The sequence below is a fragment of the Triticum aestivum genome, chromosome 5B (genome assembly GCF_018294505.1).
Source record: "Triticum aestivum cultivar Chinese Spring chromosome 5B, IWGSC CS RefSeq v2.1, whole genome shotgun sequence".
Classification (NCBI taxonomy): domain Eukaryota; kingdom Viridiplantae; phylum Streptophyta; class Magnoliopsida; order Poales; family Poaceae; genus Triticum; species Triticum aestivum.
In genome coordinates this window covers 599116013-599135908 of record NC_057807.1, presented here as the reverse complement: position 1 = coordinate 599135908, position 19896 = coordinate 599116013, and the positions used below count along the sequence as shown (strand labels likewise).

Here is a 19896-nt window from a genome sequence, read left to right as displayed (position 1 = left end):
TATCATGGAAGTCTTCTAAACAGACTCTGGTGGCAACATCTACCAATCATTCTGAAATAATTTCATTATTTGAGGCATCACGCGAATGTGTGTGGCTTCGTAGAATGATAAACCACATACAACAGTCATGTGGAATTGGTTCTATAGAATCACCTACCATTATCTACGAAGATAATGCGGTTGTGTTGCACAGATGCAAACATGATACATCAACAGTAATATCACTAAACATATTTCTCCTAAGTGCTTTTTCCCCTGATCTTCAGAAAAAGGGGGAAATAAACATCTTGCAAATTAAATCATGTGAAAATCTTGCTGATTTATTTACCAAGTCTCTACCAAATTCTACATTCCAGAAATATGTTCATGGAATTGGTATGCGACGACTTCGGGACTTGCAAGAATCAGGGGGAGTGTCTCCTTGAACTGTACCTGTTTGAAGTATCATATTACATTTCTTTTTCTCTGTGAATTTTATGTTTCAGGTTCTCGTCAAGAATATTAATGAAGAATTGTCGGAGAAGAATCCTTTGAGATGATGATGCAACCTGGACAATCTTTCAAGATGACGATTCTACCTGATGATCCTATGACGATTCTATATAGACAAGCATAGACTAGGGGGAGTGTTGTGATTAATTTGCACATATATTAATTAGGGAAAATCTCCTCTTGTTTAACTGCACGGCAATTACTTAGCACCAACCGACGCATCTCTAGGATGCGCCTGTATGAACCGTCGCGACCTATGAGATGCATCTCTTCAAGACATATATAAGTTGTACTCTGTCTATCAACCAATACAAGTTTACTCTTAATTTTCTGAGTTCTAACAATTGCCACCCAGTCCTTGCATTTTTATGGCCGGTGAGAGCCAGGGATCCTCCAGCCCAACCGTCACGGTCGCTGGTGCCCTGCTTTGGCACAGGCCGTCCCGGGGCGTGTGTGCTTGTACTCGTTTATGTGGATCGAGACAAAGGGAAATACCGGACAAATACCAGCATAATCTAAGAAACGGGTGTAATTTTTCTAGGGCAAAAATGATCTTCTTTACAGGGGTGTATGTTTTACAGAGGGATTCGGCTGGAAACCGAAGTACCAACCAAGCGCTTAGCATCCAGGTTGCAGACGATGCTCGCACATGCATCGGAGTTCGAGCGCTTGGGCCAGGATAATCTCATGCCTATATGGAATCATGACGGGCAAGCCATCCACTCTCGAGGACACACACTAAACGTCCTCCACACAACATCCACACCTTGTGACCAGGAACCAAACCAAACAACCTCAAGAATCATCATTGTTTGACATGTTTTCACGATGCCACTCATTCCCAAGCCGCCATGGTGCTTCAGTGCACCACATTCACATCAACAAGTGATTTTGTCTTCACATGCTTACAACAAACAAAAGAGGCTAAAATGTGATGAGCAATGTGTTTGGTTAGGATCACAAACATTGTTAATCACGGGTCACAAGAATGCGTCTGTGCGTCGTGTGAACTGACTTCTAGAAAGGAAATAGCAAAGATGATACCATATACTACTTGTGGTCAAGTACTTGAGGTAATAACCTTGCACATGGCAAAGTTATTTTCAAGTCCCTCCCTGCAACTTTGATGGCTCAAGTACTATCGCAATTTATGAATGTCGGTAGGTGACTAATAGGAGAAGATATCAATCTATTACTATTTCATCACTAATTTTCTTGGGTTGAATCTATCATTTTGCTAGAGCTGTCAAACAGATCATGCTCAAGGTCAGGGCCTGACATATTTCAAACTTGAGTCTGCATCACGGGCTTAGCTTAAATCCGATGTGACCAAATATCAATACTAACCCCTGGACACTTTTTAGACAATGGAAGGATCACTAGGATGAAGCATTCAATGCACACACCTTATTTTTGTATGTGTGTACATACAAATAGCAACCGTGCTACACGATGATATGCTAACCTTGAAAATTTCACTTAATTTAAACCACGGACAAGAAGCAACATATTTTGCTCTGTGGTTGCTACTACGCATTAGATGTAGTGTGTGTGCACAGGTTGATAAGAGAAGATTTGCTAGGCCGCCCATGAGTCATGACATTCAAGTCAAATTGTCGGTATTTCTAGTGTTATTGTTCTCAATGATGATGAACAGAGGTTAAGAGTCAGATGTAATCTATTATACTAAACCGTGTGGAATAATGAGGCATTTGTCTCGGAGAATAGTTATTAAACTTGCCCCAGGCTTTTTTAGTCATTATATGTGCGTATGTATTTTGCTTGACTACTCCCTCCGTTCCTAAATATAAGTCTTTTTTAGAGATTCCAATATGGACTAAATACGGAGCAAAATGAGTGAACCTACACTCTAAAATATATCTATATACATCCGTATGTAGTTCGTATTGGAATCTCTAAAAAGAATTATATTTAGGAACGGAGAGAGTACTGGTGTTAGGTATAAATAGTTGATATTGTTGTGTTAATTCTCTGTAGCGATTAAAATATATGACGAGTGTGATGTAATCCATTCTATTAAACCATGTGTATAATCAAGGCATTTGTTTGAAAGAAGATGATTAGTCTTTAACTTTGTGACTCCATTTTAGGATTAACTGTGTTGTTGGCACAATGAGGAAGACAATCTACCTGATGAAAAAAAAAATCTTCCCACTCATTCTTAAGTTCAAAACGATTGCATATATGCTCTCTTTCGGAGAAAGATTCATCTCACTCTTTCATTCTTATCACTTTTTGCCAAATACTGTGTTGTAAGATCTGCCCTTGTTTCGTTTACCCTTGCTTTCTATTTGTTCATTTAACCAATTGATCATCACGCAATGAGGCCGATCAAGTCTGAACACTCAATACTCATGCTTCCAACAATTATATGTTTTCTTGTCCTACTTTGTACTCTTCACATTTAAAATTATATTATACATTGTGTACTGATTTGTACATCCTTTTGCAATTATGTGCCGTGGAAGAAGAAGAACATGAGGAGGCTCAAGAGGAAACGCCAAAAGATGAGGCAGCTACTCCAAAGGAAGCAAATTGCTAACTCATCAAACGTCAATAAGACAGGTTCGCTCATCTCCCTTTGCTAGGGTATCCTAGTCAAAAAGACCACAAGAGTGAAGAAAAGTTTGAAGTAAAAAAATTACATCTTCTTCATGAGGAAGATTTTGGAGTGAAGCCTCAGATTTTTAATGTGCACTCCATACATCCTGTGATAGATGTTTTCCTGGGCCGCTCATTCCAAGCAACTTATAAACTAAATAAGGTGTGTGTGTGTGTGTGTGTGTGTGTGTGTGTACTTTTACATCACACATATTGTACCTCATGGATATGTGTGTGCTTTCTTATATATGGCCCAACCAAGTCGACGGCCAACCTTAATGTAGTATATTTCATGATTGAGCATGATATGTTCCTAACAATCTGTTCCAACAAACTAGCATGTACTAGAATCATAGAGCATAGATGAGCATGGAATTTAAACCTATGAAGTATCATAAGGTGGCTGGTCATATGTGAAATGAGTAGTAGTTTGATGGTTATATATTGAGGCACACATAGAGCAAAATATAGTTGGTAGGTGTCATAAAGTAGATTTATTAAAAGTGCTTTCTTATTGGAATATGTCAAAGTTATACATTTAGACTACCCCATGAACTATGTGGCTGAAAAGGCAATTGGTAGATCTCATCCCTCTTTTTTCATGAAATGAATGAGCTAGATATAGTACATGTGTCTTTGCATAAAATATAGATGCACATAACCACAAATTTATTATGTCGTCATAACCAAAGTAACAATACATCAAAACAAAATGTTGTAAGAATAAGAAAAACTACCAAACGGATAATTGTAATTGCAATGCATGTCCAAAGAAATCATCATACAATACACACATATGATGTATTTTATTAGTAAGCCCTAAGTAAGGTAGCTTTCAGTTGTTTAAAGAAGACATCGATTAAGTTCCAAAATTTTATTTCAGTAGCCAAGCTAGATAAAACCTGGAGGAATGATGAGGTTGCAAGTCCGACAATGACCGAGCTCTTGAGAAAAATTTGAGTTTGCATAAGGAAGGGTTGGCCTTGGTATATACCGCTAGCTGATGTTGGTGGTAGGGTTGTATTGCCCAAAGGGGAAAGCCTTGCTCGAGTGACATAGGCATATGTTGACGATGTCGTTAGACATGCTTGAACTTTGCGGTTCTCCATGATGATGATGTTGGGGAACGTAGCAGAAATTCAAAATTTTCTACGCATCACCAAGATCAATCTATGGAGATTCTAGCAACAAGAGAGAGAGGGAGTGCATCTTCATACCCTTGAAGATCGCTAAGAGGAAGCGTTACAAGAACGCGGTTGATGGAGTCGTACTCGTGGTGATTCAAATCGCGGAAGATCCGATCTAGCGCCAAACGGATGGCGCCTCCGCGTTCAACACACGTATAGCCCGGGGACGTCTCCTCCTTCTTGATCCAGCAAGGGGATAGGAGAAGTTGAGGGAGAGCTCCGGCAGCACGACGGCGTGGTGGTGGAGCTTGCAGTTCTCCGGCAGGGCTTCGCCAAGCACTACTGAGGAGGAGGTGGAGTTGGAGAGGGGGAGGGCTGCGCCAGGGGCAAGGGTTGCAGCTCCCATACGCCTCCCCACTATATATAGGGGTGGAGGGGGCTGGTTTCTTTCCCTCCAAGTCCATTGGGGCATTGGAAAAGGTGGAGGAAAGAAACCACATCATTTCCCTTCCCAACCGATTATTCTCCCCCCTTTTTAGGGATCTTGATCTTATCCCTTCGGGATATGATCTTATTCCTTCTAAGGGGGGATCTTGGTGCGCCTTGACCAGGGGTGTGGGGCCTTGCCCCCACTACCCACGTTCATGTGGGTCCCCCCATGCAGGTGGGCCCCACTCCGGAACTTTCTAGAACCTTCCCGGTATAATACCAAAAAATCCTAAACATTTTCTGTTGGCCAAAATAGGACTTCCCATATATAAATCTTTACCTCCGGACCATTCTGGAACTCCTCGTGACGTCCGAGATCTCATCCGGGACTCCGAACAACATTCGGTAACTGCACACTAATTCCCATAACAACTCTAGCGTCACGGAACCTTAAGTGTGTAGACCCTACGGGTTCGGGAATCATGCAGACATGACCGAGACAGCTCTTTGGCCAATAACCAATAGCGAGATATGGACACCCATGTTGGCTCCCACATGTTCCATGATGATCTCATCGGATGAACCACGATGTCAAGTATTCAAGCAATCCCGTATACAATTCCCTTTGTCAATCAGTACGCTACTTGCCCGAGATTCGATCGTCGGTATCCCAATACCTCGTTCAATCTCGTTACCGGCAAGTCACTTTACTCGTTCCGTAATGCATGATCCCGTGACTAACTACTTAGTCACACTGAGCTCATTATGATGATGCATTACCGAGTGGGCCCAGAGATACCTCTCCGTCACACGGAGTGACAAATCTCAGTCTCGATTCGTGCCAACCCAACAGACAATTTCGGAGATACCCGTAGTGCACCTTTATAGCCACCCAGTTACGTTGTGACGTTTGGCACACCCAGAGCATTCCTACGGTATCCGGGAGTTGCACAATCTCATGGTCTAAGGAAATGATACTTGACATTAGAAAAGATTTTAGCAAACGAACTACACGATCTTGTGCTATGCTTAGGATTGGGTCTTGTCCATCACATCATTCTCCTAATGATGTGATCCTGTTATCAATGACATCCAATGTCCATGGTCAGGAAACCATAACCATCTATTGATCAACGAGCTAGTCAACTAGGGACATGTTGTGGTCTATGTATTCACACATGTATTACAGTTTCCAGTTAATACAATTATAGCATGAACAATAGACAATTATCATGAACAAGGAAATATAATAATAACCATTTTATTATTGCCTCTAGGGCATATTTCCAACAGTCTCCCACTTGCACTAGAGTCAATAATCTAGTTCACATCAGTATGTGATTGTAATGAATCCAGCACCCATTGGGTTTGATCATATCTCGCTTGTCAGAGAGGTTATTAGTCAACGAGTCTGAATCTTTCAGATCCATGTGTGCTTTAAAAATCTTTATGTCATCTCCTAGATGCAACTACCATGCGCTATTTGGAACTATTCCAAATAACTGCTCTACTATACGAATCTGGTCTACTACTCAGAATCATCCAGATTAGTGTCAAAGTTTGCATCGGCGTAACCCTTTACGACGAACTCTTTTACCACCTCCATAATCGAGAAAATTCCTTAGTCCACTAGTTACTAAGGATAACCTTGACCGCTGTCCTGTGATCCATTCCTGGATCACACTTGTACCCCTTGACTGACTCATGGCAAGGCACACTTTATGTGCGGTACACAACATATCATACTGTGGAGCCTACGTCTAAAGCATAGGGGACGACCTTCGTCCTTTCTCTCTCTTCTGCCGTGGTCAGGTCTTGATTCTTACTCAATACTCACACCTTATAACACAGCCAGGAACTCCTTCTTTGTCGATCTATTTTGAACTCCTTCAAAATCTTGTCACAGTGCGTACTCATTTGAAAGTACTATCAAGCGATTTTGATCTATCCTTATAGATCTTGATGCACAATGTTCAAGTATCTTAATCCAGGTTTTCCATTGAAAAACACTTTTCAAATAACCCTATATGCTTTCCAGAAATTCTACATCATTTCAGATCAACAATATGTCAACAACATATACTCATCAGAAATGCTATAGTGCTCCCACTCACTTCTTTGGAAATACAAGTTTCTCATAAACTTTGTATAAACCCAAAATCTTTGATCATCTCATCAAAGCGTATATTCCAACTCCAAGATGCTTACTCCAGTCCTTAAAGGATCGCTAGAGCTTTGCATACTTGTTAGCATCTTTTAGGATTGACAAAAACTTTCTGGTTGTATCACATACAACCTTTCCTCAAGAAAATCTTTGAGGAAACAATGTTTTGACATCCTATCTGCAAGATTTCATAAGTAATGCAAGAACTAATAATATAATTTTTCAACAGACTCTTAGCATCGCTACGGGTGAGAAAGTCTCATCGTAGTCAACTCCTTGAACTTGTCGGAAAACATCTTAGCGATAAGTCGAGCTTCCTTAATGGTGACACTTACCATCGTTGTCCGTCTTCCCTTTTAAAATCCATATGTACCCAACAGCTTACGGCCATCAAGTAGTTCTTCCAAAGTCTACACTTTGTTTTATACATGGATCCTCTCTCGGATTTTATGGCCTCGAGCCATTTGTTGGAATCTGGGCCCACCATCTCTTCTCCACAACTCGTAGGTTCATTGTTGTCTAGCAACATGACCTCCAAGACAGGATTACCGTACCACTCCAAAGCAGTACGCGTCCTTGTCGACCTACGAGGTTTGGTAGTGAATTGATCCGAAGTTTCATGATCACTATCATCAGCTTCCACTTCAACTGGTGTAGGCGCCACAGGAACAACTTCCTGTGGCCTGCTACAGATTGGTTGAAGTGATGGTTCAATAACCTCATCAAGTCTCCACCATCCTCCCACTCAATTCTTTCAAGAGAAACTTTTCCTCGAGAAAGGACCCATTTCTAGAAACAATCACTTTTGCTTCTGAATCAGAGACAGGAGGTATACCCAACTGTTTTTGGGTGTCCTATGAAGATGCATTTATCCGCTTTGGGTTTGAGCTTATCAGGCTAAAACTTTTCCACATAAGCGTCGCAGCCCCAAACTTTTCAGAAATGACAGCTTATGTTTCTCTAAACCATAGTTCATACGCTGTCATCTCAACAGAATTACGTGGTGCCCTATTAAAGTGAATGTGGTTGTCTCTAATGCCTAACCCATAAACGATAGTGTTAATTTGATAAGAGACATCATGGTATGCACTAAATCCAATAGGGTGCAGTTATGATGTTCGGACACACCATCACACTATGGTGTTCCAGGCGGTATTAGTTGTGAAACAATTTCCACAATGTCTTAATTGTGTGCCAAACTCATAACTCAGATATTCATCTCTATGATCATATCATAGACATTTTATCCTCTTGTCACGATGATCTTCAACTTCACTCTGAAATTACTTGAACCTTTCAATACTTCAGATTTGTGTTTCATCAAGTAAATATACTTAGCATCTATTCAAATCATCTGTGAAGTAAGTACATAACGATATCCACTGCGTGCCTCAGCACTCATTGGACTGCACACATCAAAATGTATTACTTCCAACAAGTTGCTTTCTTGTTCCATCTTACTGAAAACGAGGCCTTTCAGTCATCTTGCCCATGTGGTATGATTTGCATGTCTCAAGTGATTCAAAAACAAGTGAGTCCAAACGATCCATCTGTATGGAGTTTCTTCATGCATATATACCAATAGACATGGTTTGCATGTCTCAATCTTTTCAACAACGAGTGAGTCCAAAGATCCATAAACATGGAGCTTCTTCATGCGTTTTATACTAGTATGACTCAAATGGCAGTGCCACAAGTATGTGGTACCATCATTACTATCTTATATCTTTTGGCATGAACATGTGTATCACTACGATCGAGATTCAATAAACCATTCATTTTAGGTGCAAGACCATTGAAGGTATTATTCAAATAAACAGAGTAACCATTATTCTCCTTAATTGAATAACCGTATTGCGATAAACATAATCCAATCATGTCTATGCTCAATGCAAACACCAAAAACCAATTATTTAGGTTTAACACCAATCTCGATGGTAGAGCGAGTATGCGATGCTTGATCACATTAACCTTGGAAACACTTCCAACACACATCGTCATCTCACCTTCAGCTAGTCTCTGTTTATTCTGTAGCTCTTTTATTTCGAGTTACTAACACTTAGCAACCGGACCGGTATCTTAATACCCTGGTGCTACTAGGAGTACTATTAAAGTACACATTTAATATAATGTATATCCAATGTACTTCTGTCAACCTTGCCAGCCTTCTCATCTACCAAGTATCTAGGGAAGTTCTGCTTCAGTGACCGTTCCCTCATTGCAGAAGCACTTAGTCTCGGTTTGGGTTCAACCTTGGGTTTCTTCACTAGAGCAGCAACTAATTTGCCGTTTCATGAAGTATCCCTTCTTGCCCTTGCCCTTCTTGAAACTAGTGGTTTTACTAACCATCAACAATTGGTGCTCCTACTCAATTTCTACATTCGCGGTGTCAAACATCGCGAATTGCTCAAGGATCATCATGTCTATCCCTGATATGTTATAGTTCATCACGAAGCTCTAATAGCGTGGTGGCAGTGACTATGGAGAACCATCACTATCTCATCTGGAGGATTAACTCCCACTCGATTCAAGTGATTATAGTAGTCAGACAATCTGAGCACATGCTCAATGATTGAGCTTTTCTCCCTTAGTTTGTAGGTTAAGAAACTTGTCGGAGGTCTCATACCTCTTGACGTGGGCATGAGCCTGAAATCCCAATTTCAGCTCTTGGAACATCTCATATGTTCTGTGACGTTTCAAAATTGTCTTCCGTGCCTCAATTCTAAACTGTTTAACATTACGCACTAAACTATCACGTAGTCATCAAAAACGTGTATGTCAGATGTTTGCAACATCCACAAACGACGCTCGAGGTTCAGCACACCGAGCGGTGCATTAAGGACATAAGCCTTCTGTGCAGCAATGAGGACAATCCTCAGTATACGGACCCAGTCCGCATAATTGCTACTGTCAACTTTCAACTAAATTTTCTCTAGGAACATATCTTAAACAGTAGAACTAAAGCGTAAGCTACGACATAATTTGCAAAGACCTTTTGACTATGTTCATGATAATTAAGTTCATCTAATGAACTCCCACTCAGATAGACATCCCTCTAGTCATCTAAGTGATACATGATCCGAGTCAACTAGTTCGTGTCCGATCATCACGTGAGACGGACTAGTCATCATCGGCGAACATCTTCATGTTGATCGTATCTACTATACGACTCATGTTCGACCTTTCGGTCTCTTGTGTTCCGAGGCCATGTCTGTATATGCTAGGCTCGTCAAGTCAACCTAAGTGCTTCACGTGTGTAAATCTGGCTTACACCCGTTGTATGTGAACGTTAGAATCTATCACACCCGATCATCACGTGGTGCTTCGAAACAACGAACTTTCGCAACGGTGCACAGTTAGGGGGAACACTTTCTTGAAATTTAAGTGAGGGATCATCTTATTTATGCTACCGTCGTTCTAAGCAAATAAGATGTAAACATGACAAACATCACATGCAAATCATAAAGTGACATGATATGGCCAATATCATCTTGCGCCTTTGATATCCATCTTGAGGCACGACATGATCACCTTCGTCACCGGCATGACACCATGAACTCCATCATCATGATCTCCATCATCGTGTCTCATGAAGTTGTCTCGCCAACTATTACTTCTACTACTATGGCTAACGGTTTAGCAATAAAGTAAAGTAATTACATGGCATTATTCAATGACACGCAGGTCATACAATAAATTAAGACAACTCCTATGGCTCCTACCGGTTGTCATACTCATCGACATGCAAGTCGTGATTCCTATTACAAGAACATGATCAATCTCATACATCACATATCATTCATCACATTCTTTTTGGCCATATCACATCACATAGCATACCCTGCAAAAACAAGTTAGACGTCCTCTAATTGTTGTTGCATGTTTTACGTGGCTGCAAAGGGTGTCTAGCAAGAACGTTTCTTACCTACGCAAAGCCACAACGGTGATATGCCAATTGCTATTTACCCTTCATAAGGACCCTTTTCATCGAATCCGATCCGACTAAAGTGGGAGAGACTGGCACCCGCTAGCCACCTTATGCAACAAGTGCATGTTAGTCAGTGGAACCTGTCTCATGTAAGTGTAAGTGTAAGGTCGGTCCGGGCCGCTTCATCCCACAATACCGTCGAAACAAGATAGGACTAGTAACAGTAAGCATATTGAACAAAACCAACGCCCACAACTACTTGTGTTCTACTCATGCATAGAATCTACGCAATAGACCTAGCTCATGATGCCACTGTTGGGGAACGTAGCAGAAATTCAAAATTTTCTACGCATCACCAAGATCAATCTATGGAGATTCTAGCAACAAGAGAGAGAGGGAGTGCATCTTCATACCCTTGAAGATCGCTAAGCGGAAGCGTTACAAGAACACGGTTGATGGAGTCGTACTCGCGGCGATTCAAATCGCGGAAGATCCGATCTAGCGCCGAACGGACGGTGCCTCCGCGTTCAACACACGTACAGCCCGGGGACGTCTCCTCCTTCTTGATCCAGCAAGGGGAGATGAGAAGTTGAGGGAGAGCTCTGGCAGCACGACAGCGTGGTGGTGGAGCTTGCACTTCTCCGGCAGGGCTTCGCCAAGCACTACTGAGGAGGAGGTGGAGTTGGAGAGGGGGAGGGCTGCGCCAGGGGCAAGGGTTGAAGGAAATATGCCCTAGAGGCAATAATAAAGTTATTATTTATTTCCTCTTATCATGATAAATGTTTATTATTCATGCTAGAATTGTATTAACCGGAAACATGATACATGTGTGAATACATAGACAAACATAGTGTCACTAGTATGCCTCTACTTGACTAGCTCATTGATCAAAGATGGTTATGTTTCCTAACCATATAGATGTGTTGTCATTTGATTAATGGGATCACATCATTAGGAGAATGATGTGATTGACTTGACCCATTCCGTTAGCTTAGCACTTGATCGTTTAGTATGTTGCTATTGCTTTCTTCATGACTTATACAAAGTTCCTACAACTATGAGATTGTGCAACTCCCGTTTACCGGAGGAACACTTTGTGTGCTACCAAACGTCACAACCTAACTGGGTGATTATAAAGGTGCTCTACAGGTGTCTCCAAAGGTACATGTTGAGTTGGCATAATTCGAGATTAGGTTTTGTCACTCCGATTGTCGGAGAGGTATCTCTGGGCCCTCTTGGTAATACTCATCACTTAAGCCTTGCAAGCATTGTAACTAATGAGTTAGTTACGAAATGATGTATTACGAAACGAGTAAAGAGACTTGCCGATAACGAGATTGAACTAGGTATTGGATACCGACGATCGAATCTCGGGCAAGTAACATACCGATGACAAAGGGAACAACGTATGTTGTTATGCGGTTTGACCGATAAAGATCTTCGTAGAATATGTAGGAACCAATATGAACATCCAGGTTCCACTATTGGTTATTGACCGAGAATAGTTCTAGGTCATGTCTACATAGTTCTCGAACCCGTAGGGTCCGCGCGCTTAACGTTACGATGACAATTTTATTATGAGTTTATAAGTTTTGATGTACTGAAGTTTGTTCGGAGTCCCGTATGTGATCACAGACATGACAAGGAGTCTCGAAATGGTCGAGATATAAAGATTGATATATTGGACAACTATATTCGGACACCGGAAGTATTCCGGGTGATTTCGGAGAAAACCTGAGTGCCGGAGGGTTACCGGAACCCCCCCGGGAGAGTTAATGGGCCACATGGGCCTTAGTGGAAACAGAGAGGGGCGGCCAGGGTGGGCCGCGCTCCCCCTCTCCCTCTGGTCCAAATTGGACTAGGAGGGGGGGGGGCGGCGCCCCCTCTTTCCTTCCCCCTCTCCCCTTCCTTTCCCCCTCCTAGTAGGAGTAGGAAAGGGGGAGTCCTACTCCTACTAGGAGGAGGAGGACTCCTCCTTGGCGTGCCCACAAGGGCCGGCCGGCCTCCCCCTTGCTCCTTTATATACGGGGGTGGGGGGCACCCTAGAGACACACAAGTTGATCTACGGATCGTTCCTTAGCCGTGTGCGGTGCCCCCCTCCACCATATTCCACCTCAGTTATATCGTCGCGGAGTTTAGGCGAAGCCCTGCGCCGGTAGAACATCATAATCGTCACCACGCCGCCGTGCTGACGGAACTCATCCCCGACGCTTTGCTGGATTGGAGCCCGGGGAACGTCATCGAGCTGGACGTGTGCTAAACACGGAGGTGCCATACGTTCAGTGCTTGGATCGGTCGGATCGTGAAGACGTACGACTACATCAACCGCGTTGTCATAACGCTTACGCTTAACGGTCTACGAGGGCACATAGACAACACTCTCCCCTCTCGTTGCTATGCCATCACCATGATCTTGCGTGTGCGTAGGAATTTTTTTGAAATTACTACGTTCCCTAACAGTGGCATCCGAGCCTAGGTTTTATGCGTTGATGTTATATGCACGAGTAGAACACAAGTGAGTTGTGGGCGATACAAGTCATACTGCTTACCAGCATGTCATACTTTGGTTCGGCGGTATTGTTGGATGAAGCGGCCCGGACCGACATTACGCGTACGCTTACGCGAGACTGGTTCTACCGACGTGCTTTGCACATAGGTGGCTGGCGGGTGTCAGTGTCTCCAACTTTAGTTGAACCGAGTGTGGCTACGCCCGGTCCTTGCAAAGGTTAAAACAACACTAACTTGATGAACTATCGTTGTGGTTTTGATGCGTAGGTAAGAACGGTTCTTGCTAAGCCCATAGCAGCCACGTAAAACTTGCAACAACAAAGTAGAGGACGTCTAACTTGTTTTTGCAGGGCATGTTGTGATGTGATATGGTCAAGACGTGATGCTATATTTATTGTATGAGATGATCATGTTTTGTAACTGAAGTTATCGGCAACTGGCAGGAGCCATATGGTTGTCGCTTTATTGTGTGAAATGCAAACGCCCTGTAATTGCTTTACTTTATCACTAAGTGGTAGCGATAGTCGTAGAAGCAATAGATGGCGTAAACGACAACGATGCTACGATGAAGATCAAGGTGTCGCGCCGGTGACGATGGTGATCACGATGGTGCTTCGGAGATGGAGATCACAAGCACAAGATGATGATGGCCATATCATATCACTTATATTGATTGCATGTGATGTTTATCCTTTATGCATATTATCTTGCTTTGATTGACGGTAGCATTTTAAGATGTTCTCTCACTAAAAATTATCAAGAAGTGTTCTCCCTGAATATGCACCGTTGCCAAAGTTCGTCGTGCCCACACACCACGTGATGATCGGGTGTGATAAGCTCTACGTCCATCTACAACCGGTGCAAGCCAGTTTTGCACACGCAAAATATTCAGGTTATACTTGACGAGCCTAGCATATGCAGATATGGCCTCGGAACACAGAGACCGAAAGGTCGAGTGTGAATCATATAGTAGATATGATCAACATAGTGATGTTCACCATTGAAAACTACTCCATCTCACGTGATGATCGGTTATGGTTTAGTTGATTTGGATCACGTAATCACTTAGATGACTAGAGAGATATCTATCTAAGTGGGAGTTCTTAAGTAATATGATTAATTGAACTTAAATTTATCATGAACTTAGTACCTGATAGTATTTTGCTTGTCTATGTTTGTTGTAGATAGATGGCTCATGCTGTTGTTCCGTTGAATTTTAGTGCGTTCCTTGAGAAAGCAAAGTTGAAAGATGATGGTAGCAATTACACGGACTGGGTCCGTAACTTGAGGATTATCCTCATTGCTGTACAGAAGAATTACGTCCTAGAAGCACCGCTGGGTGCCAGGCCTGCTGCAGGAGCAACGCCAGATGTTGTGAACGTCTGGCAGAGCAAAGCTGATGACTACTCTATAGTTCAGTGTGCCATGCTTTACGGCTTAGAACCGGGTCTTCAACGATGTTTTGAACGTCATGGAGCATATGAGATGTTCCAGGAGTTGAAGTTAATATTTCAAGCAAATGCCCGGATTGAGAGATATGAAGTCTCCAATAAGTTCTACAGCTGCAAGATGGAGGAGAATAGTTCTGTCAGTGAGCATATACTCAAAATGTCTGGGTATAATAATCACTTGATTCAACTGGGAGTTAATCTTCCGGATGATAGCGTCATTGACAGAATTCTCCAATCACTGCCACCAAGCTACAAGAGCTTCGTGATGAACTATAATATGCAAGGGATGAACAAGACAATTCCCGAGCTCTTCGCAATGCTAAAGGCTGTGGAGGTAGAAATCAAGAAGGAGCATCAAGTGTTGATGGTCAACAAGACCACTAGTTTCAAGAAAAAGGGCAAAGGGAAGAAGAAGGGGAACTTCAAGAAGAACAGCAAGCAAGTTGCTGCTCAAGAGAAGAAACCCAAGTCTGGACCTAAGCCTGAAACTGAGTGCTTCTACTGCAAGCAAACTAGTCACTGGAAGCGGAACTGCCCCAAGTATTTGGCGGATAAGAAGGATGGAAAAGTGAACAAAGGTATATGTGATATACATGTTATTGATGTGTACCTAACTAGAGCTCGTAGTAGCACCTGGGTATTTGATACTAGTTCTGTTGCTAATATTTGCAACTCAAAACAGGGACTACGGAATAAGCGAGCACTGGCCAAGGACGAGGTGACGATGCGCGTGGGAAATGGTTCCAAAGTCGATGTGATCGCGGTCGGCACGCTACCTCTACATCTACCTTCAGGATTAGTTTTAGACCTGAATAATTGTTATTTGGTGCCAGCGTTGAGCATGAACATTATATCTGGATCTTGTTTGATGCGAGACGGTTATTCATTTAAATCAGAGAATAATGGTTGTTCTATTTATATGAGTAATATCTTTTATGGTCATGCACCCTTGAAGAGTGGTCTATTTTTATTGAATCTCGATAGTAGTGATACACATATTCATAATGTCGAAGCCAAAAGATGCAGAGTTGATAATGATAGTGCAACTTATTTGTGGCACTGCCGTTTAGGTCATATCGGTGTAAAGCGCATGAAGAAACTCCATACTGATGGACTTTTGGAATCACTTGATTATGAATCACTTGGTACTTGCGAACCGTGCCTCATGGGCAAGATGACTAAAACACCGTTCTCCGGTACTATGGAGAGAGCAACAGATTTGTTGGAAATCATACATACAGATGTATGTGGACCGATGAATATTGAAGCTCGTGGCGGATATCGTTATTTTCTCACCTTCACAGATGATTTGAGCAGATATGGGTATATCTACTTAATGAAACACAAGTCTGAAACATTTGAAAAGTTCAAAGAATTTCAGAGTGAAGTGGAAAATCATCGTAACAAGAAAATTAAGTTTCTACGATCTGATCGTGGAGGAGAATATTTGAGTTACGAGTTTGGTTTACATTTGAAACCATGCGGAATAGTTTCGCAATTCACGCCACCCGGAACACCACAACGAAATGGTGTGTCCGAACGTCGTAATCGTACTTTACTAGATATGGTGTGATCTATGATGTCTCTTACTAATTTACCGCTATCGTTTTGGGGTTATGCTTTAGAGACGGCTGCATTCACATTGAATAGGGCACCATCAAAATCCGTTGAGACGACGCCTTATGAACTGTGGTTTGGCAAGAAACCAAAGTTGTCGTTTCTTAAAGTTTGGGGTTGCGATGCTTATGTGAAGAAACTTCAACCAGATAAGCTCGAACCCAAATCGGAGAAATGTGTCTTCATAGGATACCCAAAAGAGACTGTTGGGTACACCTTCTATCACAGATCCGAAGGCAAGACATTCGTTGCTAAGAATGGATCCTTTCTAGAAAAAGAGTTTCTCTCGAAAGAAGTGAGTGGGAGGAAAGTAGAACTTGATGAGATAACTATGTCTGCTTACTGTGACATCTACACCAATTAGTGACGAAGATAATGATATTGATCATGAAACTTCAGATCAAGTTTCTACTGAACCTCGTAGGTCTACCAGAATAAAATCTGCACCAGAGTGGTACGGTAATCCTATTCTGGAAGTCATGTTACTTGACCATGATGAACCTACGAACTATGAGGAAGCAATGATGAGCCCAGATTCCGCAAAATGGCTAGAAGCCATGAAATCTGAGATGGGATCCATGTATGAGAACAAAGTATGGACTTTGGTTGACTTGCCCGATGATCGGCAAGCCATTGAGAATAAATGGATCTTTAAGAAGAAGACTGACGCTGACGGTAATGTAACTGTCTATAAAGCTCGACTTGTTGCGAAAGGTTTTCGACAAGTTCAAGAGGTTGACTACGATGAGACTTTCTCACCCGTAGCGATGCTTAAGTATGTTTGAATCATGTTAGCGATTGCCGCATTTTATGATTATGAAATTTGGCAGATGGATGTCAAAACTGCATTTCTGAATCGATTTCTGGAAGAAGAGTTGTATATGATACAACCGGAAGGTTTTGTCGATCCTAAGGGAGCTAACAAAGTGTGCAAGCTCCAGCGATCAATCTATGGTCTGGTGCAAGCCTCTCGGAGTTGGAATAAACGCTTTGATAGTGTGATCAAAGCATATGGTTTTATACAGACTTTTGGAGAACCCTGTATTTACAAGAAAGTGAGTGGGAGCTCTGTAGCATTTCTAATATTATATGTGGATGACATATTGTTGATTGGAAATGATATAGAATTTCTGAATAGCATAAAAGGATACTTGAATAAAAGTTTTTCAATGAAAGACCTCGGTGAAGCTGCTTACATATTGGGCATTAAGATCTATAGAGATAGATCAAGACGCTTGATTGGACTTTCACAATGCACGTACCTTGATAAAGTGTTGAAAAGGTTCAATATGGATCAGGCGAAGAAAGGGTTCTTGCCTGTATTACAAGGTATAAAGTTGAGTCAGACTCAATGCCCGACCACTGCAGAAGATAGAGAGAAAATGAAAAGGAGTTCCCTATGCTTCAGCCATAGGCTCTATCATGTATGCAATGCTGTGTACCAGACCTGATGTGTGCCTTGCTATTAGTTTGGCAGGGAGGTACCAAAGTAATCCAGGAGTGGGTCACTGGACAGCGGTAAAGAACATCCTGAAATACCTGAAAAGGACTAAGGATATGTTTCTCGTATATGGAGGTGACAAAGAGCTAGTCGTAAATGGTTACGTCGATGCAAGCTTTGACACTGATCCGGATGATTCTAAATCGCAAACCGGATACGTATTTTTATTAAACGGTGGAGCTGTAAGTTGGTGCAGTTCTAAACAAAGCGTCGTGGCGAGATCTACATGTGAAGCGGAGTACATAGCTGCTTCGGAAGCAGCAAATGAAGGGGTCTGGATGAAGGAGTTCATTTCCGATGTAGGTGTTATACCTAGTGCATCGGGACCAATGAAGATCTTCTGTGACAATACTGGTGCAATTGCCTTGGCAAAGGAATCCAGATTTCACAAGAGGACCAAGCACATCAAGAGACGCTTCAATTCCATTCAGGACCAAGTCCAAGTGGGAGACATAGAGATTTGCAAGATACATACGGATCTGAATGTTGCAGACCCGTTGACTAAGCCTCTCTCACGAGCAAAACATGATCAGCACCAAGACTCCATGGGTGTTAGAATCATTACTATGTGATCTAAGATTATTGACTCTAGTGCAAGTGGGAGACTGAAGGAAATATGCCCTAGAGGCAATAATAAAGTTATTATTTATTTCCTCTTATCATGATAAATGTTTATTATTCATGCTAGAATTGTATTAACCGGAAACATGATACATGTGTGAATACATAGACAAACATAGTGTCACTAGTATGCCTCTACTTGACTAGCTCATTGATCAAAGATGGTTATGTTTCCTAACCATAGACATGTGTTGTCATTTGATTAATGGGATCACATCATTAGGAGAATGATGTGATTGACTTGACCCATTCCGTTAGCTTAGCACTTGATCGTTTAGTATGTTGCTATTGCTTTCTTCATGACTTATACAAAGTTCCTACAACTATGAGATTGTGCAACTCCTGTTTACCGGAGGAACACTTTGTGTGCTACCAAACGTCACAACGTAACTGGGTGATTATAAAGGTGCTCTACAGGTGTCTCCAAAGGTACATGTTGAGTTGGCATAATTCGAGATTAGGTTTTGTCACTCCGATTGTCGGAGAGGTATCTCTGGGCCCTCTCGGTAATACTCATCACTTAAGCCTTGCAAGCATTGTAACTAATGAGTTAGTTACAAAATGATGTATTACGGAACGAGTAAAGAGACTTGCCGGTAACGAGATTGAACTAGGTATTGGATACCGACGATCGAATCTCGGGCAAGTAACATACCAATGACAAAGGGAACAACGTATGTTGTTATGCGGTTTGACCGATAAAGATCTTCATAGAATATGCAGGAACCAATATGAACATCCAGGTTCCACTATTGGTTATTGACCGAGAATAGTTCTAGGTCATGTCTACATAGTTCTCAAACCCGTAGGGTCCGCACGCTTAACATTACGATGACAGTTTTATTATGAGTTTATAAGTTTTGATGTACCGAAGTTTGTTCGGAGTCCCGGATGTGATCACGGACATGACGAGGAGTCTCGAAATGGTCGAGACATAAATATTGATATATTGGACGACTATACTCGGACACCGGAAGTGTTCCGGGTGATTTCAGAGAAAACCGGAGTGCCGGAGGGTTACCGGAACCCCCCCGGGAGAGTTAATGGTCCACATGGGCCTTAGTGGAAAGAGAGAGGGGCGGCCAGGGTGGGCCTCGCGCCCCCTCTCCCTCTGGTCCGAATTAGACTAGGAGGGGGGGGGGCGCCCCCCCCTCTTTCCTTCCCCCTCTCCCCCTTCCTTTCCCCCTCCTAGTAGGAGTAGGAAAGGGGGAGTCTACTCCTACTAGGAGGAGGACTCCTCCTCCTTGCGCGCCCACAAGGGCCGGCCGCCTCCTCCTGCTCCTTTATATACGGGGGGGGGGGGGGGGCACCCTAGAGACACACAAGTTGATCTACGGATCGTTCCTTAGCCGTGTGCGGTGCCCCCTCCACCATATTCCAACCTCGGTTATTAACATCGCGGAGTTTAGTGAAGCCCTGTGCCGGTAGAACATCAT

At 42.5% G+C, this 19896-nt stretch overlaps 2 non-coding genes across 2 annotated transcripts; both read left to right on the top strand.

Moving 5' to 3' along the window:
* The first annotated feature begins 2130 nt into the window (after positions 1 to 2130).
* On the top strand, positions 2131 to 2217 carry LOC123118345 (small nucleolar RNA SNOR75). Its single transcript, XR_006457889.1, has one exon. It is a non-coding gene; the product is annotated as a small nucleolar RNA SNOR75 (small nucleolar RNA).
* A 264-nt stretch (positions 2218 to 2481) lies between these two features.
* LOC123118343 (small nucleolar RNA SNOR75) lies at positions 2482 to 2568 on the top strand. Its single transcript, XR_006457887.1, has one exon. It is a non-coding gene; the product is annotated as a small nucleolar RNA SNOR75 (small nucleolar RNA).
* Positions 2569 to 19896: the final 17328 nt, after the last annotated feature.